Source organism: Lycium barbarum, chromosome 12, assembly GCF_019175385.1.
Source record: "Lycium barbarum isolate Lr01 chromosome 12, ASM1917538v2, whole genome shotgun sequence".
In the NCBI taxonomy this organism is placed as follows: domain Eukaryota; kingdom Viridiplantae; phylum Streptophyta; class Magnoliopsida; order Solanales; family Solanaceae; genus Lycium; species Lycium barbarum.
The window spans coordinates 10,783,548-10,798,331 of NC_083348.1; the positions used below are offsets into that span (position 1 = coordinate 10,783,548).

The 14,784-nt window shown below is 35.7% G+C and overlaps 1 long non-coding RNA gene across 1 annotated transcript; it reads left to right on the forward strand.

Annotated features, from left to right (window-relative positions):
* The first annotated feature begins 2,470 nt into the window (after positions 1-2,470).
* LOC132623834 (uncharacterized) lies at positions 2,471-7,924 on the forward strand. Its single transcript, XR_009576440.1, has 3 exons — positions 2,471-2,659; positions 2,915-2,950; positions 3,087-7,924. It is a non-coding gene; the product is annotated as an uncharacterized LOC132623834 (long non-coding RNA).
* The last annotated feature ends 6,860 nt before the right edge of the window (positions 7,925-14,784 follow it).

The following is a 14,784-nucleotide window of genomic DNA, read 5'->3' on the forward strand; positions in this document are numbered from 1 at the left end:
ATGATTATACTATGTTCCTCGTACGACGAGTAAGTCTATAATGTAGATGTAACGATAATGATGAGGATAGTAATGATGATGAGAGTAAAATGAGATTAGAGATTCTTACGAGCTATGATATATGTATATGTATGCCTATGAAGGGCTATGATAAGACCCCGAGCTTATGATGCCGGGTAAGACTATATGTATATGACTATGTATAAAGTATGTATACGATTACGAAATGCGCGCACACCTCTGCAGATGGTATGGATAACCCTGACGCCTTGGTAGGGCCAGGTATGTATGATCTTGAGCCTTGGTTGGCCAAGTATGTATGACACACCGATCCTACGAGGTTGGGTATGCTATGTAAATACTATGTATATGATATGACCATGTATATAATATGAATATGAGTGTGATAAGACTTAGTAAAGGCATGTATACGAATATGAACACAAAGTGGTATGGCTATTATTATGGGATACGAACGACGATGTATGCAAGTAAGCGACATGATGATGATGATATTACTGTCTCCCCTCCTATGCTATTTCATATGATATCTATTATGCTTCTATATTGATGTTGATCATGCTTTACCTACTCAGTACATTCTTCGTACTGACGTCCTTTTGTTTGTGGACGCTGCGTCATGCCCGCAGGTGCACAGGGAGACAGACTTGATCCATAGTTGCTTATTCAGAGGTTTCATAGCAGAGCTCCATTTCTTTCGGAGCCGTAGCTTTTGGGTACTTATTCTTTTGTGTATATAATTATGGGCATAGCGGGGTCCTGTCCCGCTCATACGATATGTCATACTCTTAGAGGCTCGTAGTCATGTGTATGTGGGTAGAGATGTTCGGCCATGTCGGCCCATGTTTTGTATATCTTTTGTTAGCCACGTCGGCCTTGTACTTATGATGTGGCATAGATGCCTATGATATGTTAAATGATGATGGTCGTCTAATGGGATCAATATGATTAACGATAAGAAAAGCACGAATTAACTTATGGTTCACCTAGATGTTATGTTATGTACGATCTGGGGGTGCCCGGGTGGGGTAGCACCGGGTGCTCGTCGCGGCCCCCTAGCCGGGTCGTGACATGCAGCTTGGGTTGTTAGGAAAATATTAGGAACAAGGGACATACTACTTGGCCTACAAGGCATATCAGGCAACATCACAGAAAGGCTATCCCAACTACAGCAGGGGGAAAGGTTCAGCATCAAGAAACTGTATCTTCTGATGATGCCACAATACCCAAGAGTTCCCTGGAAATACATGGTACTTCAACCTCAGCTACACCCCAGATTTAAGTCCATCCTTTGGCTTGCTGCAAACAAGAGGCTAGCTACTGTAGACAGGTTGATGAAATTTAGTATGCAAGTGCCTCAGACTTGTGTGTTTTGTAGGTTGGCTGATGAAGTGTTTGAGCACTTGTTCTTTTGATTGTCCTTATGTCAAGACTCTGTGGACTAGGATGCTAGCTTGGTTAGGACAGCATAGGCTTGTTGGAACCTGGGCATCTGAGGTGATCTGGATTAATACAGCAGCTAGGAGGAAATCTGGTTACTAGGCAATTGTCAACTACACATTTGGCATGTTGATATATCTGGTATGGAGAGATAGGAATGCAGTCAGTTTTCAGAGAGGGACTACTTCAGCAAACAAATTGTGCAGGGAATGGCTCAGCATATACACATCAGAGGAAATACTATCTCCAACTGGCAAGGGACTCTTAGTCAACTTAATTCTTATCCCTAGGACTGATGAGCTCTATTGTATTTCTTATGATGTTGTACTTGTATAGACAGTGTAGTCTGTATAGGATTTTGTTATGTATTTTGAGTGCGGAAGGTCAGCTTCCGCTTGCATTGTAACGAACACTTTTTGGTTGAATAGAATGAAACTGTTTACCCCCCTAAAAAAAAAAGAATTAATATTGTTTTTCCATATTGGCCCCTATTAAGTGTTATATGATCAAATCTCAATGCCTATTTAATTAGGGGTAGTTTAGTCAAATTATCTATTTTGTCTAGGAGTTAGTATTTTCTTAAGGGGTGTGCAAATGGCTAAGTGAACTCTTTTTTTATGTGGAGGGAGTAACATTCATCAACTTTCACTACCTTGAAATATTCACCATCTATGCATTGAAACATACAAAATATACTACTGGAAAATGAGCCTATGGCAACAAACTTATTAGCAACGGTTACACAACCATTGCTATAGATCGTCTATTGCAACAGTTCCAACTGTTACAATAGGACTTTGATGCTACTGGAACATTTCGACTCTTAAACTGTTGCAATAGTGTTTGAACCGTTGCCATAGCTCTAGTTATTGCTACAGTTTTGTCCACCGTACCAATAGATGTATCTAATGGAACAAATTTTGGGTTAAAAAATTCTATTGGTACGGTTTTAGTTCCCTCGTTATTTTCCCTCCTAAAATTTCACTAATCCCTCCAAACCCCCAAAAACTTTGTACTCTTTTCTTTTAATCTCTATTTGTTTATTTGTTCTAAAAAATAAAACAAAGTTCCAAAACGCTCTTACACCAGTTCATATCACAAAATTGCAAACCCTTTAACACCAACTCTTATCACAAAATGGCAAACACATTAACACCAACTCTTCTCGCCATCTCCTCACGGACGAACTCCATTCAAAGTAAGTTCTCCTTCCTCTATACCATTAGCTTATCGCTATTAGCTTTTTCTTTTAGGAATTTCAAACAAAATATAAAAAAGAAAATTTCAGGAAAATGTTAGTATATGCTCCATTTTGTAGCAGCAACATAAAATCAATATTGCATATTTGATGTACGAAAGTTCTAAGATTTTTTGTTGTTGTTGGGTCTTGTTCTGCAAAATCTAATTGATTTTGATATTGATGTGCTTTTCTTGTTGGGTTCTCTTTGAACAGCGGACACACCAACACTTTACGATGTGAATCGCAATGGTGAGGTTTCAATTGAGATTATTTTTCCTTTTCTCGAGTTAAATTGTTTGTCTTTTATTTTAAATCCCATTTACCCAGAAAAGATTACACCTTTCTTAGAATTGTTTGATTGATTTTTTGTCAAAATTTTCTGTAGAGTTTGTTCGAGTTCGTCGATTGAGATCGCTTACCAGTAGATTTGACATTTAGCTCGGTTGATTGCGTCTGCTTCTCTCCAGGTACTCCCTCTCTCATAATTTTTTTGTATTTATTTTGCAATTCTCAATAGTTGATTCTGAATTGTAGTCCCATATTCCTTTGATATACACTTTATGCCTGAGATGCATAATACAATTTTTGGGGTTTGTTTTTGGGGGTTTGTCCCATTATAATTTTCGAATTAAATCTTTTAGTGTTCTCTTTGGTATTTTTCTTAAAATCTATTCTGGATTGGCTTCTTCTTATGCTGCAAGGAAGTGTTGAAATTTTGGAGATTTAAGCTTATGTGTTTGCTTTCTTAAGAGGATTTATACTTTATGCTTAAGATGCGTAATTGGTGGAATTAGACACTTTGAAGAATTCTAATTGATTAGTCATTTTATTGCTATCTTTGGGTTTAAAGAATGATGTCGATACGATTAGGTTTAACCGTTAATGGTTCCGTTAAAAGAAGCAAATTAAAAAAAAAAAATTGTGGTTATTGTGGCTAGCGTTGTTGTTTGAATTTTGGATTTTTTTATCTGTTAAGGTTTTTGGTTATGGATACCAAGTTTGGGTTGTCATATACATTAGAAAAGCTTTTTAAGGAAGTTTTTCAAAAACAAAATCTCGTTGTAATCAAGTAAGCAATTCATACACAATTATTTTGAAATAAATTAAGTTTCAAAATAGAAATTCCCGTAGTTTTATTTCATCAGCAAATCAAATTTTAAATGGCAGTCAGCCCTTTTGCCTTTTGTCCGATCATTTTGGCTTAAAAGCCATTTTAGTTTGATCCAATCCATCTACATCCCTTGTCTGTAATTTCAGTGGCATATCAACGGTAAAGATAAGTTTTTTATCCATCACTTCAATCTTTAGAATCTTCTTATGCAAAGCTTCAATGGTCAAGTTTCCTCCATTTTTGCTCCTTTACTTTGTTGTTTGATTTTGGTTTTGCTGTGAATCTCCAAATAGACAAGTGTCTCCTTATTGAAATGCCTTAAAAAGTATTTACTTAAATAAGGGGTAGTGGTTTATACATTATATGGCATGAACAAAAGCATCAATGACTAAGCAAACAAAAGATTTGGGCTATCTGTTAGCTGAGAATTACCTGATAACCCCATGAGAAATTGTTGATAGCTTTGGCCTCTTTGTTGTATTGAATAATTACTGACTTTACACCAAGAGCCCTGCGTTCAAGAAATGATCTTGAATCCTGCACGTTGAAGATAAAATTTATTTTATCTTTATAATCTCTTGCTGCTAAATACTTTTTTATGAAACTAGAGATCGTAAGTCTAAAAAAAAGGTCCTTACTGTTAGTTGCAACTCTGGAAAACCAACAGAGGAAATAAAAGTATGTTCCGATAAGCCAGCAATTGCACTTAATAATGAGATGTTGTTTTGTCTCTTTATTTAGAGAAACTGTGCTCTCTAATGTAAATGTTGTATCTCGAACCGTCCATGTGCAGAACCTACAATACTCGTCTGTTAGAATACTTTAAGAGGTTTTTGTAAATTCATATTTTTGAGCTGCTCAAAGTGTTGACTTGTGCTTCACATAGAAGCATCAGTGGTTATGACCTCCTATCTGGAGACATTTCTTTCAGTGTGTAGATTGGGATTAGGAACACTATGAAATAAAAAACTATGGTTTCTTTTTTCCTTTTCGGATATGGAAGCAGTTTTTTACTTTGCTAGCCAAGACATTAATATTCGCAAGTAACATTTCCATAAACGAAGTGTAGAATCTGCAAATCTAATCACTCTTGTAACCAATGGTACAATGGAAATCTCGAAAATTTTCAAATTTGCATTAGTAAATATGGTGTTTTTGTGTATGCATGTGTCTCTTTTTCTCATTATCATGTACTTAATAAAAAATAATTTGTAATAGTAATTGTCTACTGTATCTTGCTTGTCGTTCTGCCTTTTGATTTTTCATCATTTTTTTTAATAAAGTCCACTTGGCATGATGCCTAGGGCTGATTTTATATATTTTTTTCAACGCGAAACAAATAAAGAATCTTTACTAATGTAGCCAAAATGGCTAATAAAGATGCAAAAATTAATCTAATGACCAACTTAAGATTTATATGATATCTTAAGTTGGTGCTACAAATTGCTAATAGCCTACTAACTAGAAATCTGAAAATTACATTGTAAACTATAAGATAAAAACGATTTTTGGTCATTAAATGATCAAACAACTATTTCAGCAAAATGTATAATTGCCATATATCCTCTGCAGCTGCCAAATATTTGCATATATGGCATCATCTCATGTTGTAGCTGTATGAGCAATTTGTTGCATATTTGGTAATCTTTCTCTGCTGCAGAATCTTGCATGTAGTAGCAACTTCTGCCTTTCTCACTTGAAACTTGAAATTGCAACTTTGCTTGTGTAGTTGTTGCACCACAACCAGTAGAACTAATATATCCCATATCATTTCCTGAATTTGGATCAATGAAATAATAGTAGTAGCCTACATTGTATGAATTTTGTATCACATCATATCCTACGTAAGTAGGACCAGTAACACAAACACTAACCACAAGTCCAAAAATCCTGTTGCCAATATAAATCAGTACCAGTAGCAGCTGCTTGCATAATGACCAGTAACCAAAATTCCTGCTACCAGTATATATCCATGTAGCCTGTTTATTCCTTTTCCTTATATCTGCTATAACTCCCATATCATTTCTAAGCTGAGTAGGATCAATAAGGTATAGCATATTATCAAATTTGGTCCATAGTTGCATCACTTCATTCCCATTTGCTTAGGATCAGTGGCACAAACATGTTCTAGTTTTCCTGATTTCCTGGTGCTGTTGTATTTCCATGCAAAACTTAAACTTGCAAAAAAGAAAATAGTGTTAGTGTAAAAATTTACCACCATGCTCTCCTCCCATAGGATTTAATATGGTGATAAGGCCTCCTTGCTATCCCACCACCAACAACCATCTTCAATATCACCATCAGGCATGAATTTTCAGCATAATTACAGCACTTGTGACCTTGTCTGACTAGCAGCACCCTACCTTTTGTAACTGTTGTACATCTGCAAGTCCCAAACCAAATCCTGCTGCCTGCTAGTTTCCATGGAAAACTTGTTCCCAACTTACCAAGTCTCATGTCATTTCTTGTGATAAAGACAGATATATAAAACTCCACTTTACACCATTTTTGGATCAACTCATTTCTCAACTAAGTAGGATCATTGAACTAGTATAGCACCACCTCATTTCTCACATAAACAGGCTCCATAATAATCATGATTCCTGTAATTTTTAGATCTTTGTCCACCAGTAGTATGCTCAAATTGCCACAACCATCAGTAACACTAAAACTGGTGGTATTGTTTTTCCTCCCATCACCAGATGACATTTAGTAACCAATTATATGCTTAGAAAAGCGGAACAAGCTAGAATGACTAGAATACATGGCTTGCACTTTTTTAATATATATATGTCACAAGTTATTAGGACAAGCAAGCATGCAATCATTATTAATATCATACAAATTTAATTCATATATATGTGGGTATGAGATTATTCTTGAAGGAATCGCATGTATGATATTCTCTCTCTTGGTAAGAATAATAACTCCTCATTCAAAGCCCAAGAACGGTATATAACTCGAGGCCTTCATAACCTCCTCATATGGACATATTCAAAATCTTGAAGGCGAGAGGTATGTATTCACAAGTTACATGAGTTATGATTTTGATCTATCTTAACGAACTCTTCATATGAGATATGAAAAGGAAGAAAAATCATTTATTGATTATTCTCATCCTTTTGGTTGCAAATGTCTATCGTCATGGTAAGGACCAAGTGGTAAAATTCATGGCATATTCTGTAATCTTTATTACTGATAATTCTTATGGCTTTTAAACAATTAGTTATAAAGATCTTTATGCACGTTCTCTTTAGACTAATGTTTGTTGAAGTGAAATTGAGCATGAAGATGAATAGCGTACTCTGGACAACAAGAAATCGATTGATATGCATATGTATGTACAAGCTTAACTAGAGATGAAGCATGGAAGTAAATGAAAGATTCCAACAATGCAAGAATAGTTGAATGCAAATGGAGGAAATAACATATGAGAACTTATAGCCAAGGAAACTGATCTACAATTATGGATGTTCAGATGAACCTTATGAAAAAGGTAAGGTTGTAAGAACTAAGGGTAAAATTGTAGCTCAAGATTTCACAACAAGAAGATTTTACAAGGTATTCGAACTTGAGATGATTACGAGGGAGAATTAACATCCTTCTTCAAGTTTCAAATAATGCAAAGTTAGATGAGAGGTTTTTCAGCGAAGCCAAGTATTCAAAGGGAGTACTCAAGAGATTTTGTATGAAAAATTTGTTGTACATGAATACTCTAGTAAGCTCATCATATCTCTCTCGCAAATAAGAAAAATGGTGGTAAGTACACAAATCAAAAGTGCCAAGGTATGATTACCTCTCTATTGTAATTCAATAATTATTAGACCAGATTTCGTGTTTAAGCCACCCTATTCTTTTATAAAAAGATTATTGAGATTTCTGGTTGGCACTCAAAAAATTGATTTTTGTATCCAAGAACTAACAGTTTTGATCTAGCGGGATACCCTTAGATGCAAACCTTGCAGGAGACAAAGTTGACTAGCATAAATCATGTTTTGATCATGTATATCATGAAGAGTCAAGAGCAAGGATTCACAACTTTATCTAGTTGATAAAAGATTATATGGAAGCTTGCCTTGAAGACATTGCATATTAAGATGCAGATATTTTCTCACTTTGAGGAAAGAAATTGATATGGCAATGAAGTACAATTTTATATCCTTTCATGATACAAATTGGTTCATTATTCTCTTAACTACTATATGTTTATCATTTGTGAGTTTGCAAGACATTGAAAATATTTCTGAAGATTGAGTCAATCACAAATTTTCTAAAAATGGACTCAAAATATTTCCTACAGTGCTACATTTTTGTATGACCATAATATCTCACTTGTTCTGAATTGGTCTTTGGTCAACCCATTATAACTGTCCAATGACTTTGATATTGAATTAATGATTTAGACATTTTGATCAAAATTAATTTTGGGTTACTTGAGATTCTACATGTGATAATTGTGATTTAAATGTTTGCATGAGTCTCAATGCTTATTAGTTCATATTGTAAACTAGATATGAGAATTTGCAATTATTTGTAAGTATATGCTCAAAAGTACTTTGGGAAAATTAAGTATCCTGTGAGTTTTTTTTTTTGCTCTAAATCTTTGCTAAGGTGCAACTATACGTTCCACCCTTTTGATGATGCCAAAAGGGGGAGAAGTTTTCTTGTACAAAACGTTTGCTTTGTTAGTATTTTCAGACATGAAATGCACAAGAAGAGCGATAAAGCATAAAGTGAGGGGGAGCCACTCCTTCAAGTTGTGCTTCAAGAATCAAGGAACATACATTCAGGGGGAGCTCATTAATTCGGGGAAGTTCACATCTTCTTATCATCTTTGATTCTGTCTTTTATTAAAATTGAAAGTTTTGTACTCAATGGTTTGCCATCATCAAAAATGGGGAGATTGTTAGGTCCAAGATTTCACCTATTAATTTTGATGATAACAAACCAACATAATTATTAATAAAAGAACATTTACTTGTGGTAAATTTATTTTTGGTATAGGTTTATTTGATGGAGAAGGATTTGGTGAAGATCTAATCAAATATGGAAAAGAAGATATTACGAGATGAAATTACGGAAGAAGATGTGAAAGAAAAATACTTACTCAAATCAAGGTACACGAATTAAGGGAAGAATATTTACTACGATCCTATGGAAGGAAAATATCAAGATCAAGATCAATCTGGTACTTAAGGAAGGTTCAAAATCTATGGAACATCAAGATATGCCAGAAGATTCAAGTTCACAAAAGAGTCCATATTCAGAGTGATCAAACTCCTAATTCAAGAAGATGGATGTGACTACATTCAAATTAATATAAACCAAGATCCAAGGTGAAATGAAGAGGATCTTGAAATCCTCTTGGATTGATTAAATAAAAGCTCATATTTGTACAAGCCAGAAAAGAAAAGAAATATTTGAATTTGCATTTCAAATATGAATATACATCTACTACGAGTTGGAAGGCAAGAAAGATCTCTACTACAAGTCTACAGTTCCAAATCTCGTGAAGACCATGGAGATTTAGTTTATTGTGAAGATTTGTTGACTATGAAAGGAGGATATTGAGTGAATATCAGTTATTGAAAAAGATTTTATTTTCCATAATCAAGAATGGAAGATTCAGGGTGTTCAAATTACTACCATCATTTATGAAAGAATATTTTATTATATTCTATATCTTGGAAAATACATGTGTTCAAGGAAAGTAAATAAGAGTTGTGGCTCAAGGCAGAGGCAAACGGAAATAAACTATTAAGAAGAAGTTGACAAAAAGGAAAGTTTGGTACTAAGTTATTGGTGGCATCTATTCTGCTTGGAATATTCTACAAGTCAACATAAGGCAATCAAAGAAGGGAAATGCAGCACAGTACTAAGTTATTAAAGGAATGAGTACAATTATCATTCCTTAAATAAAGATTCTCTCTTAATGAGACAAGGATGTCCAAGTTCAAGCCCGTATTCAAGTAAGCAATCAATTTTATGGAAAGAGATTTGGTGGATCGTATCACTGCTACAGAAAGAGATTCTTACATTGGTCAAATTCAAATGAACCAGTATAAATAGGAGCAAGCGAAGCGAGATGAGATATGCAGTCACTTATACTTTCGTCTCAACCTTCTCAAGTTCTTTGCTCTACTTTTCATAAGCATTGTAATTCTGAGTGACTTACTGTGTAAACAAAAAAGAGAGGAGAGATATAGTATAGTTGGTGAGGCTTTGTATTGAGAGGTTGTGTCATTGTTCGTTTCTTTGGTGAGCGAGTGAAAACCAAAGAGTCGTTGTTGGTGAGTGAGCGAAAAACCAACTTTGTGCGTTGTTGGTGAGCGTGTCAAAACCAACCCTTATACATTGTTGGTGAGCGAGTAAAAACCAACCTTGTAAACGTTGGTGGTGAACGAGAAAAACCACAAAGGTTGTACTCAACTCAAACTACAAAGAGCTTAAAGAGATAACCTCCTTGCAACCCAAGGGGACTGGATTAGGATACCACATTGGTTCCGAACCAGTATAAAAATTGCTGGTGTCATTTATTTTATTTCTCTCATATTATATTCTGCACCCTTACTATTTATTGTGGTTTATACTTGTGCAAATTGAAGGACTAATAATTTTGTGCAGGCTGTCTCGCTATCAGTCGACTGGCACCGAACAGTAGTCGACTAAATTTTTTAACAGGCTTACAATTCACCCCCCCCCCTGTACTTTCAGACAACACTTCTTTCAACATCCACACACTATTATCATCTCACGATGCAAAGGCGAAGTAAATAAAATTTCTAACTTTCTGCTGCCAAGACACACAACAAAAAACAAGAAAATGACTTTTATGATGGGACTAGAGAAACAAAATCATATGTGACATTCACTCTTATTTCTCCTCCCAATGGGCCCCTCGTCCCCCGCCCCACGCCCCTTTTCTATCCACCACTACCCCAACCCACCACTAAAATTTGGTAACTGCAATTTATATACCTGAAAGTGTCCTTTACACTCTAAAGTCGGTGGTTGAAACGTGTCGTAGATGCTAGTGTATTGGGTGGAAAATGCACCTGAGGTTGGTTTGCGTGACCGGATGCTTAAGAGGTCTGGGGTATCCATACAGCTGGCTTCCACTCCTACCAACTCCTATCACGTCTACCGACCTCGATCAGAGAACCACATCATACACTAACATTGTGGTCACAGAGAGGTCACATCACCCATACTTTAGGGGTTGAAAAGTCCAACTTTGACTTATATAAGGATAGCTTAGGATAGAAGGGCATCTTGCTCACATTTTATAAACTCTATCTCTCTATTCTCTCTAAGGCAATATAGACAAGAACATCCATTATTTATCTATTTTCTTGAATCATTTTCTTGTTTGTTATCTCGCATTGTGCTTTACCCGTACTCATTGCTACTCCAAACCGGGCTCATAACAGATTTTTCAGGATTGGATACGACTTACTTGTCTTCAAATCCTATAAAAACAAATCTCTAACTGATTTTCTGATCTAATCCATTTTCATTGGAAAACAACTAGATTGTTCCACAGTCATAGCATGTTTCGCCAACCCATCCGCTACTTGATTTGCTCCTCTATAACAATAATTAATTTTACCTCCGCTTGGTGTAAGTGTCTTCAATAATCATCTTGAGCTTCATGTTGTCCATACCTTGATTTTTTAAGAAGTTCGTTATGATCAGGGAGTCAAGTTCCAATCAATTTCCTGATTCCCATTCTAATGAACCAACCAACTCCAAACTTGACAGCTTGAGCTTGATTGTTATTGTTGTACATGATTGGGACCAAAAAAATCATAATTAGGTTTCCTTAGTCATCCCTAATTATTCCCCTTATACCAGCTTTTCCTTTTGCTTCCATAAAGCTTTCATTTGTGTTTAATTTAATCCAACCACTAGAAGGAGAGTTCCCTGTAACTTGCTTTAATACTCTAATTGGTTCCATCAACTCAACCACTTCACAGAGTTTAAACCAAAGTGTAATATCACAGTTAGGAAAAGCAAGTCCAATAGTTGCCTTAATATTTCAAAAGATCTGATGAGTTATGCTTTTATAAGAGAAGCCTTCTTGGCCCCATATATCAAGGAAAGACTACCTTTTTTTTAATGTAAGAAGCCGGAAGGGTGAACGAGCGATGCGGTAACACACCACAGAAAAAAGGGAAAGATTACGGCGGTTAAAATTAGGTATAACAACGGTTTCAAACCACCGTAACCAGCCAAAATGACGGTTTTCAACACCGCCACAATACCTGCCGCCATTATGTAATAGTCCCACCCCCAGAGCGGAATCCTTCCTAAGAAAGCATTTTTCCCGTTTTGTTGAATGCTTTTTGCTTGTCTAAGCATCCCCCTATCATGATAATAAGGTGCCTTTTCTAATTCTGAAAGCTAGCCTTCTATCGCCATTTCCTTTTGATTTAGTACTATTACGGCCGTTTCTGCCAAAACCGCCGTAAAATGCACGTTATATACTAGTGCTAATAATTTGTATTTTTTAGGCGACAATAACGATGGTTCGAAATGCATTTTTTATACTGACTTTTGTAATTGTATAAAATAATATTTTGGCAGTTTAGACCACCCTAAGCAGTTAACAATTTTGTATATCAGATTTAGATCCTATTTCTGCACATTTTATGAAATCAAACACCATTCATAACAATTCCACCTTTTATGAAATCAAACACCATAATAATTTTAACACTTGCAAGGATTAAATGAGAAAACAAAAGTATCCCAAAATTACATCTAGATTCAAGTTAGAGTTTCAAAGGGATTCACCAACAATACCCAAAAAACATAGTTTTGATCCAAATGATGATTATTAATTGTCACTCGCTCTATCGCCGTTGTTACTTCTATCGAGGATCTTCCTGGTCCAATTGGAGATGGAACGCTTCCTAAATCTTGTACTTGCTAAAAAAAATAGGATTACAACTAAACAAGTATTATATACAGGCTGAGAATGCTAAATGATACAACAGGGAGTGCTCTACATAAAATAACTGTATAATTAAAATCTTAAACCTCTCTTGCCACTGTGCAAGATAGTCATCTTCGCGTCCACAACTACACATATCAGTCAATTATTTCCACTTGGTGCAAGATGTGTCTCATCAAAATCCTAGATCCACGGGATGCCCCAAAAGACACCACCTCTAGTTAAAGAACTAACTTTTTTTAAAAGGTACTGACTTCTTAAAATGTGTATTCTCAAAATGTCCGTCATAATATATTTAAGTCTATAATAAAGATAAAATAAGTACTTGTACTTGTGGAGGAGTGGGAAATAAGTAATTAAACTCCTCGGGGATACTCCCTATCATTCGACATAAGCTTGTTAGCGCATTTAATTGTGATCTCATAGCCGCCAACTCTTGTTGCCATTGTGGAGGAGCGCTAGCACCACATGAACCCATAAAAAAATGACCACCTTGCCTTGATCTTTGATTGAATGCCACAGTTGGAACGACACCCATGTCTAACCCTCAAACACGGCCAGAGTGCTCGGACTGAAGACCACACCAAACGCATCATTAGGCGAAACATCTGCAAGACCATCTGAGGTTTGACGACTCCTTTCTTCCTTGGTAATGACTAAAGGAGGCCAAGATAGGGACTAGGCTACTCAGCAAACAACTTTTTTTTCCAATCTGTACTAAATATATCTTCCAAGATCACTAAGCTATAAAAGGTGACCAACAAACATTCAGAAAGAAGAATATAAAACCAACATCTAAATAAAAAGATCAGCATCAGCTAATGGACAAGTTCATTCATCTCAAGAAAAAACAAACGCAACCACTTAACCAAAGCTCTATCTTTGGGTAGGGATCTAGTAGTTCAGTTGGTGGCTACCTAAACTTTTACCTTGTTGGTGAGGGTTCGAATCTCCATATTGTAATCCCCTCTCACATTTCTCCTTCCCCTACCCCTATGTAATAAAAAATAATTAAAAAAAAAACTCTCTTTGGATATTAAAAGTAAACAAATAAATAACTGCCAACAGAACAAAGATGAGAGAGGAAATTGTTAATTAAAAGGGATAGCTAATTCCATTTGGCATAGATGAGACAAAAGATCGTTTCTTTACACCATTACAAAACCACCTAAAGAAGTCAAAGGTCCCAACTTTCTCAATACCCAATATAATCAGACAGAAAATAATCATCAACCAAAAAAAGGGAGAATCATCCAGAATTGCAGGCTTTTAGTTACTCAAAAAAAGAAAAAAATCAAGGAAACAAAACTCATGCAATTTAAAAACCTAAAACACTAGACTAAGCAAACGACCAATTCAAGAAAAATAATTCACTAGCTTCAAATTTCAAGACTAACCTAGAAAAGAGGAGCAAAAATTGTGTCAAACCAGCAAAAATAGAAGAGAAATAAAAGAAAGTAACTCAACAACAGTTAAAACCCAGAAGACAATAGTAGTTTGCTTGTTGATTATGTTCCATCAAGTGTCTATGCAACTAAGATGTTGTATTAAAAGGTACTGACTTCTCAAAATGTGTATTCTCAAAATGTGCATCATAATATTTTAAATCTATAATAAAGATAAAATAAGTACTTGTACATGTGGAGGAGTCGGAAATAAGTTATTAAACTCCTCGGGATACTCCCTATGTCCATTTGATATAAGCTTGTTAGCGCATTTAATTGTGATCTTATATCCGCCATCTCTTGTTGCCATTGTGGGGGTGAAGCGCTAGCACTAGATGAACGCGTATAAAAAACGACCACCTAGCCTTGATGTTTGATTGAATGCCACAGTTGGAACGACACGCATGCCAAACCCTCGAACACGGCCAGGGTGCTCGGGATCGAAGACCACACCAAGCGCATCATTAGGCGAAACTCCTGCAAGACCTTCTGAGGGTTGCCTTAGGATAGCTTCGATTCTCTCCTACACGAAAGACAAAACAATAACAAAATAAGAATAGCTTTTCTGGTA